Below are 6,644 nucleotides of genomic sequence, written 5' to 3' on the forward strand. Positions count from 1 at the left end.
TAAATGCATTTCTATGTTTGTGTCTTATGCATGTTTTCATTTGTGTAAAGAAATGAATGTCTTTATTGGAATCAATCTTTCCATGAAGAACTTTTAACCACCGTAATGAACATTGAACATTCATGGAAGCTTTCCATTGCACAAAATTATATTTATACTGGAAAAGGTTTCTTTAGATTATTAAAATATTCTTCACCATTAGAAAAACATGCTCCTTTTAAAGGTATAGCTTGCACAGATATCAAAATTCCCTCATTGTTTACTCACCCTCAAGTCATTTTTTAACCTTGTTTCGTATATGTAACAAATCTGTATGAGTTTCTTTCTTCTGTTGAACACAAAAGAAGATATTTGAAAGAATGTGGGTATAAGCAGACCAAACAGTTGGCCACATCTATTGACGTTTTTTGTTTTCAACAGAAGAAAGTACAGTGGCCGTGAAGTGCAAAGCAAATCACAATTCTGAAAACAAAATAACAAATTACAAATGCAAATGGTAGTCTAAAAATCTAAATAACAATTCAGAAAGCACAACAACAATTCAGAAAACATTATAACAAGTCAGAAAACACAACGACAAATCCGAAAACAAACTAACAAGTCAGAAAACACAACGACAAATCAGACAAACCGGAAGAGGTAGGTATAGTTTGAGACAGCGCCATTGGTTTGGGATTACTCACCGCTGACTGGACGAGACATCTGTCAATCAAAAAATACGGAGTGTCTATTTAGATTTAGTTAAAAGTGACTGCAAACCATCAGCTCCAGTGGTGTAGATGGATAAGCGCAAGTCGCTGGCATTTTGACGCGATCAACCCTTTTGCCGAACTTTTTTTTCTCCCTTTTCAAATTTCGTATCACATCGTAAAGGCATTTATTTTCAATAAAAATTAAGGAAATAATCAAAAAGTTGAAAATAAAGTATCAGACAGTAGACGGCAAGTAACAGACACTCCGTATTTTTTATTCCATAGTAAGGGCAATTCATACAATACATTTAAACTGAGCTACTTTAATACCATCTCCGAACTTTCTACCACGACTCTGCTGTTCTTCGGCTGGTTCTTCCTGTATACGTTGATTGACAGATGTCTCGTCCAGTCAGCGGTGAGTAATCCCAAACCAATGGCGCTGTCTCAAACTATACCTACCTCTTCCGGTTTGTCTGAATTGTCGTTGTGTTTTCTGACTTGTTAATTTGTTTTCAGATTTGTCGTTATGTTTTCTGACTTCTTATTTTGTTTTTCGAATTTGTCATTGTGTTTTCTGACTTGTTATAATGTTTTCTGAATTGTTGTTGTGCTTTCTGAATTGTTATTTTGTTTTTTAGACTTGCATTTGCGTTTGTAATTTGTTATTGTGACCGAGCGTTCGTGCCAGGTTCGCCTAAACACTTAGGAATAAGAAAACAATAAAAACGAGAACGTCTGAACTCTTCTTTATTATCCGTCACCCCAGAGAGAGAACTGAAAAACCCGCGACACTCTAGAGCAGAAAGTGCGCACGCCCATTGCCTATCTACGGCAAGCCCCGAGGGGATAAATGCATTACACACACACACATAACGAGCGCCCGTACATCTAGAATTAGTGTAATATAACAATCAAATAAAGTCTGTTACATACAATTCAACGGATCAAACTCCAGGATCCATCTCGCTCTTCTCCCTGTTGGATCATTATCAATGGACAGACGCCGAAGAGCTAAGAGTGGTCGATGGTCTGTGATAATGGTAAATGAGGCAAGTCCAATGTAGTGCTTGAATTCCCTTACTGCCCACACAATAGCCCACAACTCACGATCAAATGTGGACCAACGCTTCTGTGTGGAATTCAATGCCCGACTGGCATATGCCACCACATGTTCACGCCCATCTCTGTCCTGCGAGAGAACTGCACCGACAGCCAGGTTGGAGGCATCAGTGTAGATTTTAAAGGGCACACTGAAGTCAGGCAATATCACGACAGGCCCAGACGACAACACATTTTTCAGGTGGTTAAATGATTGGTCGCACGTAGCGTTCCACACAAAGGGCACATTTTTACCAACGAGTTGGTTCAGTGGTGCAGCGAGTTTCGAAAAGTCCTTGACGAACCGTCTATAATAAGAACATAGTCCCACAAAGGCTCTCACCTCAGAAGGAGAACGGGGAACTGGCCAGTTCAAAACTTTCTCGGTGTTCTTGGGGTCAGGCTGAAGACCCTTTCGAGAAACTACATGGCCCAGGAAGACTACATGATCTCTGGCAAGGTGGCATTTGCTTGGGTTCAGTCTCAACCCTGCGGATTGGATTCTTGAAAACACCTCTTCGAGGCTTACCATGTGTTCCTCAAAGGTTTTATTGTAAATCAAAATATCATCGAGGTATACCATGCAGATGTGCCAAGGGAGCCCTCTGAGGACCAGCTCCATCAAACGTTGAAATGTAGCAGGGGCGTTGGAAAGGCCCATCGGCATAGTTCGCCACTGATAGAGGCCCTGTCCTGTTGTAAAAGCCGTCTTTTCTCAGTCCTCCTCCGCAACTTCCACCTGCCAGTAACCATTGGAAAAGTCTAATGTGCTGAACCAGGCAGCACCTGCCAGTGCGTCCAGTGTGTCGTCCACTCGGGGCAGAGGATGAGAGTCTTTAATAGTCACACTGTTTAAACGTCTGTAATCCACACAAAAACGCCAGGTGCCACACTTCTTTCTCACCAAAACAACCGGCGATGCCCAGGGACTACAGCTCTCCTCGATCACACCATCTGCAAGCAAATCAGCCACCTGTCTTTCTATTTCAGCACGTTTTCAGGGGATGTACGATGTGCACGCAGTTTGATGGGAGCCTCCTCACCAGTTCTTATGTAATGTTTCACTAGCTTACATTTGCCAACATTCTGTTTGGAGGAGCTGAAGATGTCATGGAATTCCAACAGCAAGGTTGACAGTGCAGCTTTCTCCGAATCAGAAATAGGTGACTCGTCCAGCGATATAGGAGGCACAGCTGCAGAAGAGGTCACTGCAGCTACATTAACTGGGGCATCAAAAAACTAAACATCAGAATCATCAGCTGAGTATAACTCACCCAGTTGCATCCCTTGTTTCAATGAAATGTCATGTCCAATAGGATTCAAAATCCGAGCCTTTGTCAGTCCGTTGTGAACCCCAGCCAGTGTGTGAGCTACTATTAAACTGGAAGAATCTGCCACATTGGGTTCTAGATATCCAACAAAGTCACTTGCTACATGAGCTGCGTTAGGTAGACATACTTTAACTGGCACCACTGACTCGCTGAGTGGTGGCAAATTTATAGTGGTTGCAAGCGACACATTGCAGCATGTCGGAACAAACTCTTTGCTGGTAAGTAGAGGAACCGTAATGTCCCACAGTTGGCGCTTAGCATGGCTGAGGTCCAGTAAGGCATGATTTTTCAACAGAAAGTCCCAGCCCAGCAAAACAGTTTGTGTGGTCGCTCTTAGCACATGAAATACATGCTGCCATGACCCAGTTCCCAGCTGGAATGTTACAGTGATGGTGCCCAGTGTATCTAGCATTTGTCCATTCACTGCATGGGCTGACACATAGTCTTTTCTCAGTGGGCGATTGCGAAGTGTAGGAATTGACATACGAAAATCTGCACTCATAAGTGACACACTGGAACCAGAGTCGACTAACATTTGAACCTCCACGCCTTCAATCACTCCTTTCACATATGATACTAACAGCTCCTGGCCAGTGTCCGAACTTAATTCATTGTCATTTGATACAGAATTACAGTCGTCGACATTGTCATATTGAGGGCCCATGGGCAACATAGCTGGTGTTTGGGCCGCAACATCAGCTACAGTCAGTTTTCCGACTGTTAGCAGCGCTCCTTTCTGCTAGGTGACATGAAACTCCCCGCTTTCTCGAATCATCCTCATAACCGTTCCATCTGTGAGAACCGGGGCTGGGGCTGCGTCTCGCAGGAGACAAACGACAAAATTTTTCTTCCCTCTGGGCTCTGTTGCCGTATTCAGGAAAAGCCTCGTCCACTAACCTGCTGATCTCTGCTGTATACACCTCCAAACTTTCCCGCGAAGCACGAGGGCGGGCTGATAGGCTGGCTCTGAAGCGATCCATGAACTGCCGCTGTCCAAAAGCCTCCTTGAGTCATTCTTTGGCCGCTGTATAATCAGCCTGAACAGTATGAGGAAGGCTGTCCCACAAAAGAAATTCTGCGTTGCTCAGCTGCGTCGGTAGAATCCGCGCCAGTTCATAATTATAGGACGCAGCGCCATCTCCCTCTGTGAGCGCTCTGACCGCGACCTCGAACTGCCGTGCCCAACATAGAAAGCTCTGCTTCTCGTCACCGGAGAATGGCGGCGGTAACTCAATTCTCACGTGTCTGTTAATCTTGTCGCGGCCCCGTCTCGAATATAAATCATCCTCGTCTTTACACCACATGATGACCGCGACAATGTTGAACCCGTGCGTGCTAACTCCACTAAGAACTTTTGACTATAAACTAACTAGTTAAACACTCGCCGAAACACTGAACCACGTAAATGCGAATAAAACAAAACAAAACCGCTGCCACCAATGTGACCCGAGCGTTCGTGCCGGGTTCGCCTAAACACTTAGGAATAAGAAAACAATAAAAACGAGAGCGTCTGAACTCTTCTTTATTATCCGTCACCCCAGAGAGAGAACTCAAAAACCCACGACACTCTAGAGCAGAAAGTGCGCACGCTCATTGCCTATCTACAGCAAGCCCCGAGGGGATAAATGCATTACACACACACACATAACGAGTGCCCGTACATCTAGAATTAGTGCAATATAACAATCAAATAAAGTCTGTTACATTATTTTGTTTTCAGAATTGTGATTTGCTTTGCACTTCACGGCCACCGTAAGAAAGAAACACCTACAAGTTTGGAACAACTTGAGGGTGAGTAAATGGTGAACTTTCCCTTTAAGAACAGTTCATGGAAAGGTTCTTTAGGGAACTCAAAATGGTTCTTTGAAATAACTGTGAAAACACTATTTTTAAGATTGATTATTGGAATCTAATGTTTTACCTTTAAAAGCTGACATTACCGATTAGTCATAATGACACCTGATACAATTCAGACATACCACCAATTAATTTAGAAAAAACTGACTTCTTTGCGCACGGTTTGGAAAAATATGTTGAAAACATTGTCACTGTATGTTTTTCTGATGGAAGTATAAGCATTTCAAGAGCAAATACAAGTTTAAACATCTTGAAATTATTTGAAAAAAGTGAACAAGACCAGCATGAATGTTCACATGTTGCTGTAGTCAGATACTATAACTGGAGAGATTTAGTCTCAAATTATGTCCTGTTTATCTGTCAGTTAGCTCTGTTCCTGTTTATTCTCCAACTTCCAAAATAAACAACTATATTCATTTACATAAGAGTCTATTCTTTGTGATAAAGCTGCATGCTAGTCGTAAGGAACATATGCATTCAATGTCACTGCAAACGTGATTGAGATATTATTAAAGTAACAAAGATGGCGGCTGTGTTCCTGCAGTGAGCACATTTCCCATTGGAATACTGATGTTTTTAAATGTGTTCTGTTAAAGGCAGCAGATTACTAAAGATACTGTTGGAGGTCACTTCACAAAGGGATATGTGAGTGCTCTAACAGGATGTGTAACTTCCTCACTAATACACACATTCATGCATGCACACACACACACACACACTGTGGAAAAAAAGTTGCAGAAGTAAACAGTGTGCAGCTGACATGTGTCTCTGCCTCTGGGAAAAGCACAGGAAGAAGCCTCGGATTTGGTGCTGCCACACACTATGGGGTCTCACTTTCTCTCTAAATGTGTGTGTGTCAAACACACGTTATTATGTAAAATCTGCAGTTATCAACGTTCGCAGAGATTGATGTTCTGTGATTGTTTGCATTGGTTCCATATGTGGTGTAGGGGCCCGGAGTGAAAAACACTCCCTTGTCATCAGCTCTACTCTCAGCAGATGAATTGCACGCACAAGGACCTGCAGCAAATGCAGGCAATTGGCCTCAAGCTATTTTTCAACCCTCAAAAAATAGTTAATATATTTTTTGACATGTAAATGAATAATTTTAAATGAATTGTTGAGGGCACAGATCAAATATAATCTTTAAAACTACGATAGAAATGGCTTTTCTTTGTTTGACCTACTGAAAAAAAACCACCACTGGCTCTGCACCGCTTTACCTAAATTCATTACTAGAAGCTTGCATTCTGCAAGTGAACGTCGCTTTATTGTGCCATACCAAAGAAGCACAAAATCACTCTCACAGACTTTTACATTAAATGTTCCCTCCTGGTGGAATGACCTGCCCAACTCAATCCAAGCAGCTTCATCTTCAAGAATCGGCTAAAAACACATATCTTACATCTTTATTTGACCCTCTAACTCTAGCACTCTCTATTCTAATACTATTCTTAAAAAAAACTAACACTAGTTTTTTTTTACGTTTTTGTATTCTATCTATTTGTTTTCTTTTTATTTATTATACAATTAACAAAAGCAAAAAGGCCTCTAACACTAGCTTGCTTGATTTTTTTTTCTATTGTATCTGTTTTCTTTTTATTTATTATATCATTTTTAAAAAAACTTGCTATGTGTACTGTGTTAAGCTAACTGAGACTTG

Source organism: Sinocyclocheilus grahami, unplaced genomic scaffold (genome assembly GCF_001515645.1).
Source record: "Sinocyclocheilus grahami isolate Dianchi unplaced genomic scaffold, SAMN03320097.WGS_v1.1 scaffold534.1, whole genome shotgun sequence".
NCBI lineage: Eukaryota > Metazoa > Chordata > Actinopteri > Cypriniformes > Cyprinidae > Sinocyclocheilus > Sinocyclocheilus grahami.